A 22343-nucleotide genomic window follows, 5' to 3' on the forward strand; every position below is an offset into this window, starting at 1 on the left:
TGTGGGTTGTTTTTGTGAACAGCTTGATGTTTGGGACCTTTTTCCTCAAAATAAACAAGTCCTTATTAAACCAGCAATTTAAAGAAAAAAAATTCTTGGTGGGAGCAGTGACCCATGCCTGTAACTACAACACTTTGGGAGGCCAAGGCGGGAGGATCATTTGAGCCCAGGGGTTCGAGACCAACCTGGGCAACATGGCAAAACCCTGTCTCTACGAAACATTTGTTTTGAGGGGCGGGATGGAGGCTCACTCTGTTACCCAGGCTGGAATGGAGTGGCACAATCTCAGCTCACTCCAACCTCTGCCTCCCAGGCTCAAGCGATTCTCATGCCTCAGCCTCCTGAGTAGCTGGGATTATAGCCACCCACCACCATGAGCAGCTCATTTTCATATTTTTGATAGAGATGGCAGTTCACCATGTTGGCCAGGCTGGTCTCAAACTCCTAACCTCAAGTGATCCACCTGCTTTGGCCTCCCAAAGGGCTGGGATTACACCAGTGAGCCACCAATGCCCTGCCTCTTTTTTAAAAAATGAGATGGGCATGGTTGAAGGGGAGCAGCCTCTCCATACCTGTGGGTATATCGCATCAGGTGGGACGACAGACTGTGAAAAGAAATAAGACACAGAGACAAAGTATGGAGAAAGAACAGGGGGCCCAGGGGACCGGCGCTCAGCATAAAACGTGAGCAAAGGAATCTGTGTCACAAATGAGTTCAAGGGAAGGTACTCTGCTTGGATGTGCATGTAGGCCAGATGTATGCTTCCCTCCACCCAAACATCTCAGTGGAGTAAAGAATAAAAGAGCAGCATTGCTGCCAACATGTCTCACCTCCCAATACAGGACAGTTTGTCTCCTATCTCAGAATAGAACAAATCTACAATTGGGTTTTATACCGAGACATTCCATTCCCAGGGACAGGCAGGAGACAGAGGCCTTCCTCTTTTCTCAACTGCCAGAGGCCTTCCTCTTTTACTAATATTCCTCAGCACAGACCCTTCACGGGAGTTGGGCTGGGGGATGGTCAGGTCTCTCCCATCCCAAGAGGCCATATCTCAGGCTATCACATGGGGAGAAACCTTAGACAATACCCGGCTTTCCAGGGCAGAGGTCCCTGTGGCTTTCCACAGTGCATTGTGCCCCTGGTTTATCAAGAATGGAGAATGGCGATGATTTTACCAAGCATATTGCCTGTATACATATTGTTAACAAGGCACATCCTGCACTGCCCTAGATCCCTTAAACCTTGATTCCATGCAACACGTGTTTTTGTGAGCTCAAGGTTGGGGCAAAGTTACAGATTAATAGCATCTCAGGGCAAAGCAATTCTTCAGGGTACAGGTCAAAATGGAGTTTCTTATGTCTTCCTTTTCTACATAGACACAGTAACAGTCTGATCTCTCTTTCTTTTCCCTACACATGGTGGCATGCATCTGTAGTCCCAGCTACTTGGGTGGCTGAGGTGGGAGAATCCCTTGAACCCAGAAGATTGATGCTGCAGTGAGCCATGCTCACACCAGTGCTGTACTCCAGCCTGGGCAGCAGAGTCAGACTGTCGAAAAAAAAAAGATCTTAATCAAACAGTTAAAAAAGTGCAATTAATTGTAATCAGTAGGCAGATCCCAAATTCCCCAAAAAAGGAGAGAAAGAGAGTTTAGAAGGCTCTACATGCTAGCGTCCCATTCAGACTGTTTAATCCTACCATTGTGGTTTTGTAAGAAAAACAGCCTTAAAGATTTCCAATAATTCTCACTATGGTCATAAATTATCCTGGCTGTCATTTTCCCATCAACTTAAAAAGGCACGCGAGAGGCCGGGCATGGTGGCTCATACCTGTAATCCCAGCAATTTGGGAAGCCGAGGCAGGTGGATCACCTGAGATCAGGAGTTTGAGACCAGCCTGGCCAACATGGAGAAACTCCATTTCTACTAAAAATACAAAAAATAGCCGGGCATGGTGGTAGGCACCTGTATTCTCAAGTACTTGGGAGGCTGAGGCAGGAAAAACAGTTGAACCCGAGAGGTGGAGGTTGCATTGAGCCAAGATAGCACCTTTGCACTCCAGCCTGGCCACACAGCAAGATTCCATCTCCAAAAAATACTACTAATAATAATTATAACAGCATGTCCATTCACTCTCCAAAGTGTCCGGGACTGGACAATTAATTGTGAGGCCCTCTTCTCTAGCACCCTACGCAATAGCATATATGTGGATTAAAATAAATACACATAAAAATGCAAGTATATATTCTATATACTTTCCATATACTTATATTATATAAGGTCACATGCAAATTCAAGGCTAGGTCAAAGAGTAGAGTGGCAATATATGGAAAGGGGAGTGGAAGTGAATAATGGTAATAAAAGGAAACAGATAGATATAGATATAGATATGAATAGGTAGACATACACATATATAGCTGCAAGAAGGGGGGTTGTCATGGACAAATGATGACAGTGAGCCGTGTAAAAAGGCTAAAATTCTTGTGATTGGGTTTCCATTTTCAGGATGAGTTGTAGCTTACCTTTTTAGAAAGGCTGATGATGCAGTCATAGCAAATAAGTGATTATAAAATGTGCTTCCTTTCTGGGGCAATTCTGGAGAAATCTCTAATGGTATGAGAATTCAGTTTACTGGGCAGGTTATCACACAGATAAAATTTTACAGATCCAATGACACTAGCATTAACTTCATTATCCTTGGTATTCTATAAAGGTTGAGTGAACAAATGGTATCTTTAAACTAAAATTAGCTAAACTGACAAAGAAATCTGGATTATTATTATTTATTTTTGAGACAGAGTCTCTGTTGCCCAGGCTGGAGTACAGTGGTGCTACCTTGGCTCACTGCAACCTCTGCCTCCCGGGTTCAAGGGGTTCTCCTGCCTCAGCCACCTAAGTAGCTGGGATTACAGGCACACACCACCACACCCAGCTAATTTTATTATTTTTGGCAGAAGTGGGGTTTCACCATGTTGGCCAGGTTGGTCTTGAACCCCTGACATCGGGATCTGCCTGCCTCAGCCTCCTAAAGTGCTGGGATTATAGGCATGAGCCACCACACCTGGCCGAATCTTTTTTTCTTTTCTCAAAGATGGTGTCATAGTATTGGGTTCTATGCACTTAGGAGAGTGAGCCCATCATTCAGTAACAATATGAATTAATACTGCAAGACCTTGATGCAGAATTTCAAAGACTATTTCCAGTAGGTGAAGGAGGCTTTCAGTGATGCTTAGATCTTCCTGCCCTAGCATTTGGAGATTGCATCCTTTAGAAATGACACCAAGGGAAATCTGCGCATGAGCAGCAATGGACGGGACCGTACCAGATGACTGAAACTTAAAGATACCCTAGGAAAAGTCTTCCCTAGAAGCAGACATCATCACCTGGCAGACAGCTTTTCCAAGACAATGGAGCAAGACTCCATTTGATCTTCTTCCATTGACTGAGACTTGGTTTTGTTTTGTATTAACACAAAATTCTCAAACCTGTATTTTATATTGTTAGGTACTTTCACCACTCAAACCAAACACTTTCTAAGGTCTCCTGTTCAAAATGTAGCCACTCTCACTAACCAAAGCAATTACTGGCTATGGAGTCATTTAGATGAAAGGGAAGGATCCCAAATAATAGTAGAACCTGCTCTCATACACAGTTGGGAAGCAATTGAGGATGCTAACTTCATGATAAGGTTTGTTATCCTTCCTTTGGAAGGTTGGTTAATATTGATAATTAAATGACTTGGTACTGGAAGAAGCTATAGGTGCAAATGGGTGGCCTATGACTATTATTGATTTCATTACTGGTAATTTATCTCTATGCATAGAAAACATTAGTGTAACTGGGTCTAATCTAGGTGGTGTCCCAGACTCTTGTTGCCCAGGCTGTTGAGGCAGAAATAATTAAACAAAGCTTCATTGGAAGCTAAATGTCAGGATCGACCTGGAAGACACACACTGACAAAATGAGTGTTTTCCAAAGTCTGTTACAAGTTGGAATGCTTTTATAAGAAAGGTTGAAAGAAGGGAATGGGACTCCTCCTATCAGTTGTTTTTTTTTAATTTTCTTTTGTTTTATCCTGGCAAGGCTCTAACAGAGTTGAGCTTTTTTGTTTTTGTTTTTTCCATTGGAAGGGACAATACAGAGGTTACAATCATTGACTTTAGATGACAACATGACAGGCAAAAATATTTTCCTTGCAAGACAACCAGCAAAACTTCACGATCAGAATCAAATCAGTGTCCTTCTCACTGTCACTGGGTGAAGCCTTCATCAGTCTACTTGAAGAGTCTCAGGCACTCATGAAGTCAAGATCAGATTCTTTACTCAGGGACAGGATGTAAGCCAATCATAAGACCTTCCACAGATGATTAATTTGGAAGTCTACCTAATGTGACCTGCAGGTTTTCACTGGCAATATGCAGGTGCAGATATGACAAAGAATAATCCTGACCTTCATATCACTAGCTGTTGAGGATTGGGATTCTTTTGTCCCTTTCTCTCCATAAAACCAGGTTACTCATCTTGTGTGGCAACAAAATATATGGTCTACTTAACAGAGAAAGACACTCCACAAAAAAAAAAAAAAAGGATTTTTATTATGAAATGAGCAAAGCCATGGGAATGGATGTGAGATTATTCGGGGAGGTAAAGGAAGACAAAGGTTTTGAAAGGAAAAATGAGGAGAATTGCATAAATTTTTTTGAAAGACTCATTCTTGGTCACAAGTATGAAAACCAAGGGAGCCTCAGTGCAATGTTGGAAAGATTCCTCCTCCACCCTCTCAATAACCCCCAACACATTTACCAAGTCTTCATTCACTCCCAGGATTCCATTAAAATACCCAGCTCCACTCTGACCAGCCTCCACCTTCACTTCCCTTTATAATTTTGACATAAATTTGTTACAGGACCATCAGGTTCCTATGCCTGCTGCACAGTAGTTTACCAATATTCTGAGACAGCAGGGTTTGCAGCAGAAAGTTTAATGATCACAAGGTGGCTGAATGAGAAGCTGGGAGGAGATCCTCAAATTCATCTCCCCAAGGAGTACTGAGGGTTTCCAGTGGATCCTGGATAGCAAGGGGCTGGAAAGTTGGTGTAGTTTGATGGCAATAAGAGGTATGAAGTTATCACGATGTCAGAACGGCATTCTTTGGTGAGTGGATGCCTTGCAGGGCCCTTCAGATCAGCTCGCATCAGTAGTTTCACTGACATGCAGAACCTGAAAGAATATCTCAAATGAAAAAGTGAATGTTTCACAATGCTTAAATTGTTGTCTGCAGCGTAGTTAAGGGGAAGTGTAGTCTAAGTTCTACACGATTTGGGGACAGTAGGCTGCCAGCAACCATGATGAAGCAGGTCAGAGGGCAAGCTGACCTCCTGGTGAATGCTGAATGTGCTGCAAGCTTGGTTTGTTTTTGTTTCTCCCCTTCTCCTTTTCACTGATTAAAGTTATAAAGTTTAGAGATACGGTTTCAATTTCTTCCAGACAAGCCTTAACCTAAGCCCTGAGACCACTCAAGCCCTCAGTGGCACCTCTCTTCCACCAGCATGAGCAAATAAATCGCTACCTTTGGTGATATAAAACCCACAAGACCATTCGATACATGGAGATTTTTTTTCTGATTTTGTAGGGATGACTCCTCTGTTTTATAAATCTGTTTTAACTATAAAACAATTTTATAATTTTGATGTGGCCAAAGATCTCCCAACACTACTTTCAGGTTTTATTTTTCTGTCTACTATCCGGAACCGATCAAACCCTTCCCTGCCTCAACCTCGGGACTATGTAGGTCATATATCAGTAAAATTCCATCAGTGTTTGCGGAGTTCATGAATGAATGAATTCTTTTTTTTTTTTTTTTTTTTGACAAAGTCTAACTCTGTCACCCAGAACGGTGTGAAATGGTGCAATCTTGGCTCACTGCAACCATTGCCTCCTGGATTCAAGCGATTCTCCCACCTCAGCCTCCTGAGTAGCTGAATTACAGGCACCTGCCATCATGCCAGGATAATTTTTGTGTTCTTGTAGAGATGGGGTTTCACCATGTTGGCGTTGCAGGTCTTGATCGCCTGACCTCAGGTGATCCAGCCAACTTGGACTCTCAAAGTGCAGGGATTACAGGTGTGAGCCACCTCACCCGGCCTTTAATGAGTGAATTCTTGATTTCCACCCTATTCCTAACACTGTCAATTTCTTGATTCATGAACTTAATATGGATAGCTGATATGAATGGATATCTGATTCAATCCAGTAATCTGGGGACAGCCAAAAACCCAATCAAGATTAACTGGGTGGAGCTTCAGAAATGCAATCAGATAGCACTTGTTGATTGGAAGCAAGCACTGAATACATGGAGGGGTGTGGGTGGGAATTGTGATTAGAAAGATCAATAAAAGTTTCTGAAGACCCACAGGAGAGACCCAAAGTCTTCAAGTCTGGAGTTCCTGCTTGGTTCTTCCTGAGGTCTAAGCACTCTGCAAACTCAGTCCAGATCTAGTAAGTCACTCATTTCTGGAAGGACACTCCCATCTGATCTATAGTCAGCTGGTCTGGGACTGGGACAATGCAGCCTTTGATGGCACCGAGCTATATCTGTCTTTTATATATATATATGAACAATTTGAAGATTTGAATTTTTTCCTCTATATGCAGTTTTGTCTTTATTTCAAAAAATTGGATTGTGCTTTGGTTTATGTCATTTCAAAATTCTTGATGGGAGCAATGACTCATGCCCATAACCTCAACACCTTGGGAGGCCAAAGCGAGAGGTTCATTTGAGCCCAGGTGTTTGAGACCAACCTGGGCGACATGGCAAAAATGCATCTCTACAAAACATTCTTTTTTTGAAGCGGGGATGGAGTCTCACTCTGTTGCCAAGGTTGGAGTGCAGTGGCAAGAGCTCAACTCACTGCAACCTCTTCCTCCCAGGCTTTTCAAGCCTCAGCTTCCTGAGTAGCTGGTATTACATCCCTCTGCCACCATGCCTGCTTAAGTTTTGTATTTTTAGTAGCGGTGGGGTTTCACCATGCTGGCCAGGTTGGTCTCAAACTCCTGACATCAAGTGATCCTCCTGCCTCAGCCCCTCAAAGTGCTGGAACGACAGCCGTGAGCCAATGGTGGTCAGCCTCTACAAAATATATATATCTTTTAATTTGCCAGGCATGGTAGCATGCATCTGTATTCCCAGCTATTTGGTTTGCTGACATGGGAGAATCACTTGAGTCCAGAAGATTGAGACTGCAGTGAGCCATGCTCACACCACTGCTGTACTCCAGCCTGGGCAACAGAGTAAGACCCTGCTAAAAACAAAAACAAAAACAAAACAAACAAAAAAAAACCTTAACCAAAGAGAATCTTTGACCTTAATTTTAAACCAATCACATCCTCACTGTAATTCTTCCTCCCGAATGGAGACATGGGTGTTGGGGTGCATGCCTGTAATCCCAGCTACGTGGAAGGCTGAAGCATGAGAATTGCTTGAATCTCAGAGGCGGAAGTTACAGTGAGCTGAGATGGAGCTGCTGCACTCCAGCCTGGGCGACAAAGTGACACTCAGCTTCACCCACACCAAAAAAAATTAGATTATACCACCCAGGTGATCACTGGATACATGAAGATTTCTATTGTGTTTTCTTGGGGACTGTCAACTCCGTCTTTGAAAACTGTTTTAACTCTGAAATATTTTGATAAATTTGATGTGGCCAAGGATCCCTCAACAAAGATACTTTCAAGTTTGCTTTCTTTCTCTCTAATATCAGGAAGAGATTCAACTCTTCCCTATCTCACACTCAGGACTATGAAGGACACATATTAGTAAACCTCCATGTTTGTGGAGGGAATCAGTGAATGACTCCTGGACTTTCACCCTATCCCTAAATCTTTCACTTTCATGGATGAATATCTAATTCAATCAGTTAATCTGGAAGAAAGCCAAAAATCCAATCAGGATTAACTGTGTAGAGTTTAAGAAGTCGAATCAAATGTAGTTCTCCCTCTCTGTTTTCTTTTCTTTTCTTTTTTTTTCTTTTTTTTTTTGAATCTAGCCTATTTCACAGGCTGGAGTGCAGCGGTGTATTGTCAGCTCACTGTAACCTCTGCCTCCTGAGTTCAAGCGATCCTCCCACCTCAGCCTCCCTAGTAGCTTCGACTATAGGCACAGACCACCGCACCTGGCTAATTTTTCTAATTTTGGTAGAGGTAGGGTTTTACCATGTTGGCCAGGCTGGTCTCAAACTCCTGACCTCAGATAATCCACCTGCCTCTGCCTCCCAGAGTGCTGGGATTACAGGTGTGAGTCACTGCACACTGCCAAAGTGGTTCATTTTGAATATGTGTGAGAGGTGTGTATTGGAAACATCTGTGTCTTGCCAATGATGCATAACACTGTCACATAGCTTTCAAAGCTTCTCACTGAAATTTTCAATAATGAGACCAGGCAGAGGCTCATGCCTGCAATCCCAGCACTGTGGGAGGCCAAAGTGGGTGGATTGTTTGAGTCTAGGAGTTCAAGACCAGCCTGGACAACATAGTGAAACCCACTGTCTTTACAAAAAGTCAAAAAATAAAAGAGTAGCTGGGTATGAGATCTGAGCTTCAGAGATCCTCGGTAACATTTGCAGTGCTATGAGTTTAGTGGATCAGTGGCTAATAATTCATAGACTAGGAGGGATCTTGCCTGCTCTTTAGAAGTTGGGACACATTCTTCATGGTACCAGAAGGGTAGAACTATGTCTCTGTGGCCACTTATTGCAGAAAGGAACTGGAGTAAACTGAGGGCTCTTTCACACATGCTAGAGAAATGACTTGGGCCCTGGGAGAATTGGGGGTTGCAGGGGATCGGCCTGAGGAACTTGCCTTTTTGCTGGATTGTGCTGTAGAGTTTTTCCTTTCAGATTTGTCAGAATGAGCCTCCAGGCCCCATCCAGACTCCTGGAGCTGGCAGGGCAGAGCCTGCTGAGGAACCAGTTCTTGACCATCTTCACCCTGGACTAGCTGCCCAGGGAGGTCTCCCCTCTGATGTTCATGGAGGCCATCAGCATGAGATGTTGTGAGGCCCTGAAGCTGATGGTGCAGGCCTGGCCCTCCCTTCACCTCCCTCTGGGATCCCTGATGAAGACACCTCATCTGGAGACCTTGCGAGCTGTGCTGAAGGGACTTGATACACTAGTGTTCCAGAAGGTTTGCCCCAGTTGAGGTGACTCAGGTGGCCTGGTGGGAAGGGTCCAGGCATCCAGGGAAGGGACAGCTGGCTCAGGAGGAGTGGCAGTGTGTGGGAGCTAGGGTGGCTCAGAGGCTTCTGATGGTGCCCATGAGAGGCCTTGGCCATTGCCCAGATCCTCCGGAAAAGGAATGCTCACCATACAGGGTCCACTGAGGAAACAGGAACCTGCTTCCTCCCAGTGGAAGGTAAAGGTACTAGAAGTGGGTACCACGCAGAATCCAAGGGGGAACGGGATGGAGAAAAGACAGAAGGAGGAGCACTGGGACAGGAGCAGCTGACTCATGTCCTGGATGTGGAGTGAAAGTTCAGGTCAAGGGTCGGTCCTTGCCTACATTCTGAGCTTTTCCCTTATGTTACGCACAGGAGGTGGAAACTTCAAGTGCTGGATTTGAGGGATGTTGATGAGAATTTCTGGACCATATGGTCTGGAGTCAGGGTCCTCCCCTGCTCCCCAGAAGCCATGAGTAAGAGGAAGACAGTGGAGGACTGTCCAAGGATGGGAGAGTGCCAGCCCTTGAAGGTGTTCATAGACCTCTGCCTAGAGGAAAGTACACAGGATGAATGCCTGAGCTACCTCTGAAGGTGGATCCACTACAGAAGAGGCCTAGTGCACCTGTGTTGTAGTAAGGTGCAGAATTACTCAATGCCAACTTCAAGTTTCAGAAATCTATTGGAAAAGACATACCCAGACAGTATCCAGCAGTTGGAAGTCTGGAAAAAGTGCTCTCTCAATAAAACAGGAAAGTTTGCCCCTTACCTGAGCCAGATGAGCAATCTTCGCAAACTTTTTAGCCTTCGGTTATGAGCCTGAGTTATACGTGAGCGGCCAATGGCAGTTCATTCCTGACTTGGATTGTCCATTCCTCTGCCTGTACTACCCCCAGATGCATTATATAAGAAAGGTCAGTAATATCAAAGAGCACCTGGAGCACCTGCTCAGGTAGGAAACAATGCTGGGCTTTCTCTGCAGACCATAACACATAGTTTTGTTCTTTTTCACAGTAAGCGTTAGTGGGCATCTACTGTGTGCCATCCACTGGGGATGTCACAGGGAATGGGATGCTAGAATGTCAACTCATTAAGCTGTTCAGTGTTCTATATCCTGAAGTTGGTATCACAAGACCACTCAAATAAGGGCAGAGGGATGGCCTGGGGTAGATGCTACAGAGAGAGATGTATAGGGAGCTAGTTAGTTGGGGGTTCAGATCTAGTGAAGGTGCATTTGTGAATTCCTCCTTAGGAAGTGTGTATAAAGTTAATATGATGAAAACGTATTCTTCATAAAGAGGAGGGTATGAAAGAAGGGAAAGTGCAGTCTGGTGCGATGTCTCACGCCTGTAATCTCAGGACTTTGGAAGGCTGAGGCAGGCAGATCACGAGGTCAGGAGTTTCAGACCACCCTGGCCAACACAGTGAATCCCTATCTCTATTAAAAATACAAAATTTAGCTGAGCATGGTGACAGGCACCTGTAATCCCAGCTACTTGGGAGGCTGAGGCAAGGGAAGTGAAGGCTGCAGTGAGCTGAGATTGTGCCACTGCACTCCAGCCTAAGTTACAGTGTGAGACTCTGTGTCAAAAAAAAAAAGAAAAGAAAAAGAAGAAGGGAAAGTGCATGAAACCTGTGCATTTCACAGTAGAAGCTCCGTCCTCAGCAGCTTAATAAACACCAATGATCCTGTCTGTAATTCCCTGTGTGTGAAAGGTTGTTTCGAACTCCAGGAAAGGTAATTGATATGGGAAGTGCATGCTTCTGGGATGGAGGGTGAGGGAGTAGGTGTGAGAGTGGTACCAATCACACAAGCGAGGCTGAAAGGACGGAGCCTAAAATAGAGCTGCCCCTGAATGATCTGAGTCTTCATCAGGCAGCACCTTGCATGCAGACCATCATCTGGTGATGGGAACAAACTTGTGTTTGGGTGAAACAGGCTTCCCCGTTGCAGTTACTATAACACCTGTGTGGTAGTAAGGTGCAGAATTACTCAATGCCCACTTCAAGTTTACCATTGAGATGATTTCCCACCCCCCTCCTCTAACTGGCACCATTGCCCATAACTAACTTCTTGCTCTCCCCAGGTACCTCAAGAACCCCTTGGGGGCCTTTATATTCAGTGATGCTTACCTAACTGATCGGGACATGGAGTGTCTGTCTCAGTGCCCAAGCCTCAGTCAGCTAAAGGAGCTGTGTCTGATTCATATCCTGATGGGGACCACCAATCTTGAGCCCCTTGGAGTTCTGCTGGAGAAAGTTGATGCTACTCTGAAGACCCTCGTCTCAGAGAACTGTCGGATCCAGGCCCCCCAACTCAGGGTCTCCCTGCCTGCCCTGAGCCACTGTTCCCAGCTCACCACCTTCTACTTTCATGGAAATCAGACATCCATGAATGCTCTGAAAGATCTGCTGCGTCACACAGGCAGGCTGAGCAAGTTAGGCCTGGACATGTATCCTGCGCCTCTGGAGTGTCTTGACAACAGGGATCATGCCAATTGGGAGATCCTCACCCCAATTCGGGCTGAGCTGATGCGTACACTCAGGGAAGTCAGGCAGAACAGGAGGATCTTCTTTGGTCCCACCCCCTGCCCTTCCTGTGGCTCATGGCCATCTGAGAAACTGGAGTTCCATCTTTGCTCCTAGGGAAGGCCTGGTTAGTGGGATGGATAAGCTTTCTTCCGGACACTTGGGAACTAAAATCTTGTACATGGGTGCATTTTTTATTTGAATTTAATTTAATTGTTTATATTTTTATTTTATTTTATTTTATTTTTGAGACAGAGTCTCACTCTGTCCCTCAGGATGAAGTGTAGTGGCACAATCTCAGCTCATGGCAAGCTTTATCTCCTGGGTTCAAGTCATTCTCCTGCCTCAGCCTGCCAAGTAACTGGTGTTATGGGTGTGGGCCCCAAGCCCGGCTAATTTTTGTATTTTTAGTAGAGACAGGGTTTCACAATGTTGGCGGAGGCTGGCCTCTAACTCCTGACCTCAAGTGATCTGACCGCCTTGGGCTTCCACAGTTCCAGGTTTACAAGTGTGTGCAGCCGGGCCCGGTCAGCCGTTTCTTAAAGGAAGCACACAGCTGTGTGTTTCAGGCACCTGCTCACCGTGAGTGGAAAAACAAAGGTGACTCAGCCGGGGGCAGGACTGGGTTAAAAATGCTGACTTGGAATCAATGAGGCCTTCAGGGACCTGTGTTCTAGACTCAGAAATGGAGCCTGAAGTTGTAGACTGATGCAGGAGTTACCACCGCAAGGATGGTTATTTAAAAATGTCAAAAATAAATGGAACCTGAATGGAAACTTTCTGGTGTCTTCCACGATTGATCAACCTGTTTTAGACATTTATGTATCAGAAGTCTCTAGAAATCAGCCTCCTGGGTTCAAGCAACTCTCCTGCCTCAGCCTCCCGAGTAGCTGGGACTACAAGGAACCGCCACCACACCTGGCTAATTTTTGTATTTTCAGTAGAAAGGTGGTTTCACCATGTTGGCCAGTCTGGTCTCCAACCCCTGACCTCAGGAAAAGCACTTGCCTCAGCCTCCCAAAGTGCTTGGATTGTAGACATGAGCCACTGCACCTGGCCTGATATTCTGATACAAGCATAAAATGCGTAATATTCAAATCATGGTAACTGGGATATCCACCATCTCAAGAATTTATCATTTCTTTCTGCTAGCAACATTCCAATTCCATTGTTTTAATTATGTAGAAATTTACTACGAACTATTGTCAACATGAGTTGCCCTATTGTGCTACTAAACCCCAGATCTTATTCCTGTCTCTGTTTTTGTTCCCATTAACCATCCCCTTCTTATTCTCTATTTCCCAGTACCCTTCCTAGCTTCTGATAGCCGTCATTTTACTATTTTTAAGTTTCGTGTTTTTTAATTCCCAAATATGAGTGCGAACATGCCATGTTTGTCTTTCTGTATCTGGCTTACTTCACCCAACATAACGCCCTCCAGTTCCATCCATGTTGTCGCAGAGGACAGGATTTCCTTCATGTTTACGGCTCAATGATATTCTGTTGTGTATATTTACCACATTTTCTTGATCCATTCATCTGTTGATGGACACTTATGTTGATTCCAAATTTTGGCTATTGTAGATAGTGCTGCAATAAATAGGAGAGTGCAGGCTGAGTGCGGTGGCTCATGCCTGTAATCCCAGAATTTTGGGAGGCTGAGGCAGGTGGATTACTTGAGATCAGGAGTTCGAGACCAGCCTGACCAACATGGTAGTGTAGATATCTCCTGGATATATTTCTTTTTTTTTTTTCTGGATATATATCCAGCAGTGGGATTTATGGTTTATATGGTAATCCTATTTTTATTTTTTGGAGGAAACTCCATACTGCTTTCCATAGTAGCTGTACGAATTTACATAACTACCAGTGTTGTACCAGGGTTCTCATTTCTCCATATTCTTCATAGCATCCATTATTTTCTGTTGGTTTTTTATGGGGGAGCTCCCCTTACTACTAAAACTCAAATCCAGTTTGGTGTAAACACAGAAACCCTGCTAGAGTTGCCTGCCACCTTTGAAACAGGCCATTGGAATGAAAATTGTCCACCTATGCACCAGGTGTCTATTGGACAGAAGGCTTTGTCCCAGAGGTTGTTCACATTAGAGGACATTTCTTTTTTGTTTTTCTTTACTATTCTGACTTTTTTTTTTTTTTTTTGAGGTAGAGTTTCACTATTGTTGCCCAGGCTGGAGTGCAATGGTGGGATCTCAGCTCACTGCAGCCTCCACCTCCCGAGTTCAAGTGATTCTCCTGCCTCAGCCTCCCAAGCAGCTGGGATTACATTCATGCACCACCACAGCTGGCTAATTTTGTATTTTTAGTAGAGACAGGGTTTCTCCATGTTGGTTAGGCTGGTCTCCAACTCCCAACCTCAGGTTATTCCCCCACCTCAGCCTCCCAAAGTGCTGGGATTACAGGCATGAGCCACCACATCTGGCTAGAGGACATTTCTGATGCCTCCATATTGATGGAATTTAAAATAACTCTCTGGTAAATTGTTTTCTATAATAGCTTTAAATAAAAATGGAGAAGCTGAGATTAAGATCATTGCAGACTTAGGTACAGTATTGGTGGAAACCAGGGCTGCCATATCCAGTTTACAGCCAATATATCAGCAAATCCCTTGGAGAAAGGAAAATATTTCTGAGGAGGGGTTTCACATGAAGTTCAGAAAATTCCTGTGTTTGAAGCAGTCCAAATGACATTTGGACCATTTTTAGGAAAGTGTGGCTTTTTATTAAGTGACAACATGGGGATGAGATTTGCTTTCTCTGTTAAGGTGATGCGTAAAGCTTTCTTTGGAGGGAGAGAAAACCCTAGAGTTTCCTGACCTTCCTTAACCTGAACTGCTTGTTTCCCTAAAAGCAGAAATTGATCATATTGGAATCCAAACTCATACCAACCTTGACCTTCATGAAGTACTCAAGTGTTTCTGCTCTTCTTCTTCATGTGATGTAGAAAGTATTAAAAGTGATGAGTGTAGGCCGGGCACGGTGGTTCATGCCTGTAATCTCAGCACTTTCAGAGGCCGAGGTGGGTGCATCACCTGTAGTCAGGAGTTCCAGAACAGCCTGGGCAATATGGTGAAACTCTCTCTCTACTAAAAATACAAAAACTAGCTGTGTGTGGTGGCCTGTGCCTGTAATTCCAGCTAACTGGGAGACTGAGGCAGGAGAATCACTTGAACCGGGAGGCAGAGGTTGCAGTGAGCCGAGATCGCACCATTGCACTCCAGCCTGGAAAACAAGAGTGAAACTCCATCTCAAAAAAAAATTAATAAATAAATACATTATAAATAAATTAATTAATTAATGCTTTAAAGAAAAAAGAAATAAACTTTGCCTACAAGTTTCATATGCAATTGAATACCTCTTAAATTTTGATGTGAACCGACCGGGCATGGTGGCTGAGGCCTGTAATCCCAGCACTTTGGGAGGCCGAGGCGGGCAGACCACGAAGTCAGGAGATTGAGTCCATCCTAGTTAACATGGTGAAACCCCGTCTTTACTAAAAATACAAAAAATTAGCCAGATGTAGTGGCATGCACCTGTAGTCCCGGCTATTTAGGAGGCTGAGGCAGGAAAATTGCTTGAACCGGGGAGGCAGAGGTCAAAGTGAGCTGAGATCGTACCACTGCATTCCAGCCTGGTGACGGAGCGAGACTCCATCTCAAAAAATAAATGAATAAAATAAATAAATCAATAAAAATATTGTGACAGGAACCAACATTGCTCAACTTGTACACTAATGTCTTACAAAATCCTTTCCTTGTCACCTTCAAATCTCCATTTCAAATGCTACACTCTGGAAAACTCTACCACTTGGTTACCATTTCCTGATGATGGAGAAGACCATACCTGTGTGTGTGGCATCAGAACTATTGACTCCTCCTATTGATGTTTAAGATATTCCATTACACAAACCTGGGTTCATACTTTTTGTTGATAGATCTTATGCCAAAAATGTAGGCAAAAAATGCCAAGCAGGAAATGCTATCAGTTCTGAAGATGAATTCATAGAGATGGAAATTCTTTCAGAATTTATTTTTCCAGATTTTTTCTTTGTTTGTTTGTTCGTTTGTGTTTGTTCGTTTTGAGACGGAGTCTCGCTCTGTCACCAAGTTGGAGTGCAGTGGTGAAATCTTGGCTGACTGCAACCTCCTCCTCCTGAGTTCAAGCGACTCTCCTGCCTCAGTCTCTTGAGTAGCTAGGATTATGGGTGGGTGCCAACATGCTCAGCTAATTTTTGTATTTTTAGCAGAGACAGGGTTTCACCATGTTGGCTAGGATGGTCTCAATTTTTTGGCATCGTGATCTACCTGCCCTGGCCTCCTGAAGTGCTGGGATTACAGGTGTGAGCCACCACCGTGCCCGGCCTGGGAATGGGACTCCTCCTATCAATTATTTTTTAAATTTTCTTTTGTTTTATTGACCTGACAAGGCTCAAATAGAGTTGAGTTTTTGTTTTTGTTTTTTCCATTGGAAGGGACAATACAGAGGTTACAATCATTGGCTTTAGATGACAAGATAAAAGAATAAAACATATTCCTTGCAAGACAACCAGCAAAACTTCATGATCAGCATCAAATCAGTGCCTTCTCACTGTCAGTGGGTGGAAGCCTTCATCAATACTTGTAGAGTTTGAAGCACTCATGAAGTCACGATCAGACTCTTTACTCAGGGACAGGATGTAAGCCAAGCAAAAGACCTTCCACAGGTGGTGAATTTGGAAGCCTGCCCAATGTGACCTGCAAGTTTTCACTGGCAATATGCAGGTGCAGATATGACAAAGAATAACCATGACCTTTACATCACCCCCAGCTGTTGAGGAATGGGATCCTTTTGACCCTTTCTGTCCATAGAACCAGGTTGCGAATCTTGTGTGGCAACAACATATATGGTCTACTTAACAGAGAAGAAGACTCTGTAAAAAAAAAATGTTTATTATGAAGTAAGCAAAGAAATGGGAATAGATGTGAGATTATTTGGGGAGATAAAGGAAGTTGAAGGTTTTGAAAGGAAAAATAAGGAGGATTATACAAATTGTTTTGAAAGACTCATACTTGGTCATAAGGATTAAAACCAAAAGGGCATCAGTGCAATGTTAGATAGATTCCTCTTACACCCACTCAATAACCCCCAACATGTTCAGCAAGTCTTGGTTCACTCCCAGGTTCCCATTAAAAACCCAGCTCAACCCTGACCAGCTCCACCCTCACTTCCCATTTGTAATTTTCGCATGACTTTATTACAGGACCATCAGGTTCTTATGCCTGCTGCACAGTAGCTTACCAATATTTTGAGACAGCAGGGTTTGCAGCAGAGAGTTTACTGATCACAAGGCGGCTAAATGAGAAGCTAGGAGGAGATCCTCAAATTCATCTCCCCAAGGAGTACTGAGGGTTTCCAGTGGATGCTGGATAGCAAGGGGCCGGAAAGTTGGGGTAGCGGTAAGAGGGAAGAAGTCAACAGGATGTAGAAACTGCATTCTTTGGTGAGTTGGTGCCTTGCAGGGCCCTTCAGATCAGCTGGCATCAGTAGTTTCACTGACATGCAGAACCTGAAAGAATATCTCAGATGAAAAAGTTAATGTTTTGCAATGCTTGAATCGTTGTCTGCAGGGAAGTTAAGGGGAACTGTAATCTAAGGTCTATATGATTTTGGAACAGTAGGCTGCCAGCAACCATGAAGAACCAGGTCAGAGAGCAAGAAGACCTCCTGATGAATGCTGAATGTGTTGCAAGCTTGGTTTATTTTTGTTTCTCTCCCTCCCTTCTTCACTGATTAAATTAATAAAGTTTATGGATGTGGTTTCAATTTCTTCCAAAGAAGCCTTAACCTAAGCCCTGAGACCACTCACGCCCTCAGTGGCAACTCTCCTCCACCAGAACGAGCATGTAATCTGCTACCTTAGGTTATACAAAATCCCGAAGACCATTCAATACATTGAGATTTTCATTCTGATTTCGTAGGGATGACTCCTCTGTTTTTATAAAGCTTTTTAAAGTATAAAGCATTTTTATATTTTGATGTGGCCAAGGATCTCCTAACAACACTACTTTCAGATTTTATTTTTCTGTCTAATGTCGTAAACAGATCAAATCCTTCCCTGCCTCACACTCAAGGCTATGAAGTGCACATATTAGTAAAATACCATCAGTGTTTGTGGAGTTCATGAATGAATGATTTTTTTATTTTTTGACAGAATGTCCCTCTGTCACCCAGACTGGAGTGCAGTGGCACAATTCTGGCTCACTGCAACCATTGCCTCCTGGGTTCAAGCAATTCTCCTGCCTCAGCCTCCCAAGTAGCTGGGTTTCAGGCGCCTGCCATCATGCCCAGCTAATTTTTGTATTTTTGTATTTTTGTAGAGACAGGGTTTCACCTTTTTGACCTGGCTCCTCTTGAACCCCTGACATCAGGTGATTTACTCACCTTGTCCTTCCAAAGTGCTGGAATTACAGGTATGAGCCACCTCGCACACCCTTGAATGAAAGTATTCTTGACTTCTACCCTATCCCTAACACTGTCAATTTCTTGCTTCACGAACTGAATATAGATATGTGATATGAATGGATATCTGACTCAATCCATTAATCTGGGGAAAGCCAAAAACCCAATCAGGATTAACTGGGTGGAGCTTCACAAATGTAATCATATATTGCTTTTTGACTGGAAGCTAGCGGCGGATACGTGGAGGGGCGTGGGTGGGAGTTGTGATTAGAAAGGTCAATAAAAGCTTCTAAAGACCCACAGGAGAGACCCAAAGTCTTCAAGCCTGGAGTTCCTGCCTGGTTCTTCCTGAGGTCTGAGCACCTTCTAAACTACATCCAGATCTGGTAAGTCACTAATTTCTGTAAGGACACTCCCATCTGACCTACAGTCAGTCGGTCTGTGATGGTGACAGTGCAGCCTACGATAGCACAGAGCTATATCCAGTCCTTTTTTTTTTTCATATGAACAATTTGAAGCTTTGAATGTTTTCCTCTAAATGCAGTTCTGTCTTTATTTCAAAAAAGTTGATTGTGCTTTGGTTTAGGTCATTTCAAAATTCTTGAAGGGAGCAGTGACTTATGCCTTTAACCCCAACACTTTTGGAGGCCAAAATGGGAGGATCATTTCAGCCCAGGGGTTTGAGACCAACCTGGGCAACATGACAAAAACCCTCCTCTACACAGTGTTTTTTTTTTTTTGAGGGTGGGGATGGAGTCTCACTGTGTTGCCCAGACTGGAGTGCAGTGGCACGATCTCAACTCACTGCAACCTTTACCTCCCGGGTTCAAGCAATTCTCATGACTCAGTCTCCATCCTCAGAAGCTGGTGTCACAGACATCTGAAACCATGCCTGGCTAAGTTTTGTATTTTTAGTAGAGGTGGGGTTTCACCACGCTGGCCAGGTTGGTCTCAAACACCTGACCTCAAGTGATCCACCTGCCTTGGCCTCCCAAAGTGCTGGGATTACAGCTGTGAGTCACTGGTGCTTGGCCTCTACTTTTTTTTTAAATTAGCCGAGCATGGTGACATGCATCTGTAGTCCCAGCTATTTGGGTGGCTGGTGTGGGAGAATCACTTGAGCCCAGAAGATTGAGGCCGCAGTGAGCCATGCTCACACCACTGATGTACTCCAGCCTGGGCATAAGAGAGAGACCCTGTCCAAAAAACAAAAACAAAATCAATCAAAAAGGATCTTTGACCTTAATTTTAAACCAATCACATCCTCTTTCACCCAAATGGAGACATGGCAGTGGGGGTGCATGCCTGTAATCCCAGCTACGTGGAAGGCTGAAGCATGAGAATTGCTTGAATCTCAGAGGTGGAGGTTACACTGAGCTGAGATGGCACCGCTGTACTCCAGCCTGGGCGACAAAGTGAGACTTAGCTTCACCCACACCAAAAAATATTAGATGATACCACCCAGGTGATCATTAGATACATGAAGATTTCTACTGTGTTTTCTTAGGGACTGTCATCTCTGTCTTTGAAAACTGTTTTAACTCTGAAATATTTTGATAAATTTGACGTGGCCAAGGATCCCTCAACAAAGATACTTTCAAGTTTTTTCTTTCTGTCTAATATCAGGAAGAGATTCAACCCTTCCCTATCTCACACTCAGGACTGTGAAGGACACATATTAGTAAAACTCCATGTTTGTGGAGGGAATCAGTGAAGGAGTCCTGGACTTTCACCCTAACCCTAAATCTTTCACTTTGATGGATGAATATCTAATTCCATCAGTAAATCTGGAAAAAACCCAAAAATCCAATCAGGATTAACTGGGAAGAAGTCGAATCAAATGCAGTTCTCTTTCTCTCTTTTTTCTTTTTCTTTTTCTTTTTTTCTTTTTTTTTTTTTTTTGAATCTAGCGTATTTTCCAGGCTGGAGTTCAGTGGTGTATTGTCAGCTCACTGCAACCTCTGCCTCCTGGGTTCAAGTGATCCTCCTGCCTCAGCCTCCCTAGTAGCTTGGACTATAGGCGCAGACCACCGCACCTGGCTAATTTTTGTAATTTTAGTAGAGGTAAGGTTTTACCATGTTGGCCAGGCTGGTCTCAAACTCCTGACCTCAGATAATCCACCTGCCTCTGCCTCCCAGAGTGCTGGGATTACAGGTGTGAGCCACTTCGTCTGGCCTTGAATGAATATATTCTTGACTTCTACCCTATCCCTAACACTGTCAGTTTCTTGCTTCATGAAGTGAATATAGATATGTCATATGAATGGACATCTGATTCAATCCGGTAATCTGGGGAGAGCCAAAAACCCAATCAGGATTAACTGGGTGGAGCTTCACAAATGCAATCAGATATCACTTTCTGATTGGAAGCTAGCAGCGGATACATGGAGGGGCGTGGGTGGGAGTTGTGATTAGAAAGGTCAATAAAAGCTTCTAAAGACCCACAGGAGAGACCCAAAGTCTTCAAGCCTGGAGTTCCTGCCTGGTTCTTCCTGAGGTCTGAGCACCTTCTAAACTACATCCAGATCTGGTAAGTCACTAATTTCTGTAAGGACACTCCCATCTGACCTAGAGTCAGTCAGTCTGGGATGGTGACAGTGCAGCCTACGATGGCACAGAGCTATACCCTGTCCTTTTTTTTATATATATATGAACAATTTGAAGCTTTGAATTTTTTCCTCTAAATGCAGTTCTGTCTTTATTTCAAAAAAGTTGATTGTGCTTTAGTTTAGGTCATTTCAAAATTCTTGAAGGGAGCAGTGACTCACGCCTTTAACCCCAACACTTTTGGAGGTCAAAGTGGGAGGATCATTTCAGCCCAGGGGTTTGAGACCAACCTGGGCAACATGACAAAAACCCTCCTCTACACAACGTTTTTTTTTTTTTTTGAGGGTGGGGATGGAGTCTCACTGTGTTGCCCAGACTGGAGTACAGTGGCACGATCTCAACTCACTGCAACGTTTACTTCCCGGGTTCAAGCAATTCTCATGCATCAGTCTCCATTCTCAGAAGCTGGTGTCACAGACATCTGAAACCATGCCTGGCTAAGTTTTGTATTTTTAGTAGAGGTGGGGTTTCACCACGCTGGCCAGGTTGGTCTCAAACACCTGACTTCAAGTGATCCACCTGCCTTAGCCTCCCAAAGTGCTGGGATTACAGCTGTGAGTCACTGGTGCTTGGCCTCTACTTTTTTTTTAAATTAGCCGAGCATGGTGACATGCATCTGTAGTCCCAGCTATTTGGGTGGCTGGTGTGGGAGAATCACTTGAGCCCAGAAGATTGAGGCCGCAGTGAGCCATGCTCACACCACTGCTGTACTCCAGCCTGGGCAAAAGAGAGAGACCCTGTCCAAAAAACAAAAACAAAATCAATCAAAAAGGATCTTTGACCTTAATTTTAAACCAATCACATCCTCTTTCACCCAAATGGAGACATGGCTGTGGGGGTGCATGCCTGTAATCCCAGCTACGTGGAAGGCTGAAGCATGAGAATTGCTTGAATCTCAGAGGTGGAGGTTACAGTGAGCTGAGATGGCACCGCTGTACTCCAGCCTGGGCGACAAAGTGAGACTTAGCTTCACCCACACCAAAAAATATTAGATGATACCACCCAGGTGATCATTAGATACATGAAGATTTCTACTGTGTTTTCTTAGGGACTGTCATCTCTGTCTTTGAAAACTGTTTTAACTCTGAAATATTTTGATAAATTTGACGTGGCCAAGGATCCCTCAACAAAGATACTTTCAAGTTTTTTCTTTCTGTCTAATATCAGGAAGAGATTCAACCCTTCCCTATCTCACACTCAGGACTTTGAAGGACACATATTAGTAAAACTCCACGTTTGTGGAGGGAATCAGTGAATGAGTCCTGGACTTTCACCCTATCCCTAAATCTTTCATTTTGATGTATCAATATCTAATTCGGTCAGTTAATCTTTAAGAAAGCCAAAAATCCAATCAGGATTAACTGGGTAGAGATTAAGAAGTCTAGTCAAATGTAGCTCTCTCTGTCTCTCTGTTCAATCTAGCCTATTGCCCAGGCTGGAGTGGAGTGGTATAATGTCAGCTCACTGCAACTTCTGCCTCTTGGGTTCAAGCGATCCTCCAACCTCAGCCTCCCTAGTAGCTTGGACTACAGGTGCAA

At 44.0% G+C, this 22343-nt stretch overlaps 1 pseudogene; it reads left to right on the forward strand.

Moving 5' to 3' along the window:
• The first annotated feature begins 8674 nt into the window (after positions 1–8674).
• LOC117978019 (PRAME family member 10-like) lies at positions 8675–13128 on the forward strand (annotated as a pseudogene).
• The last annotated feature ends 9215 nt before the right edge of the window (positions 13129–22343 follow it).

Source organism: Pan paniscus, chromosome 1 (assembly GCF_029289425.2).
Source record: "Pan paniscus chromosome 1, NHGRI_mPanPan1-v2.0_pri, whole genome shotgun sequence".
NCBI lineage: Eukaryota > Metazoa > Chordata > Mammalia > Primates > Hominidae > Pan > Pan paniscus.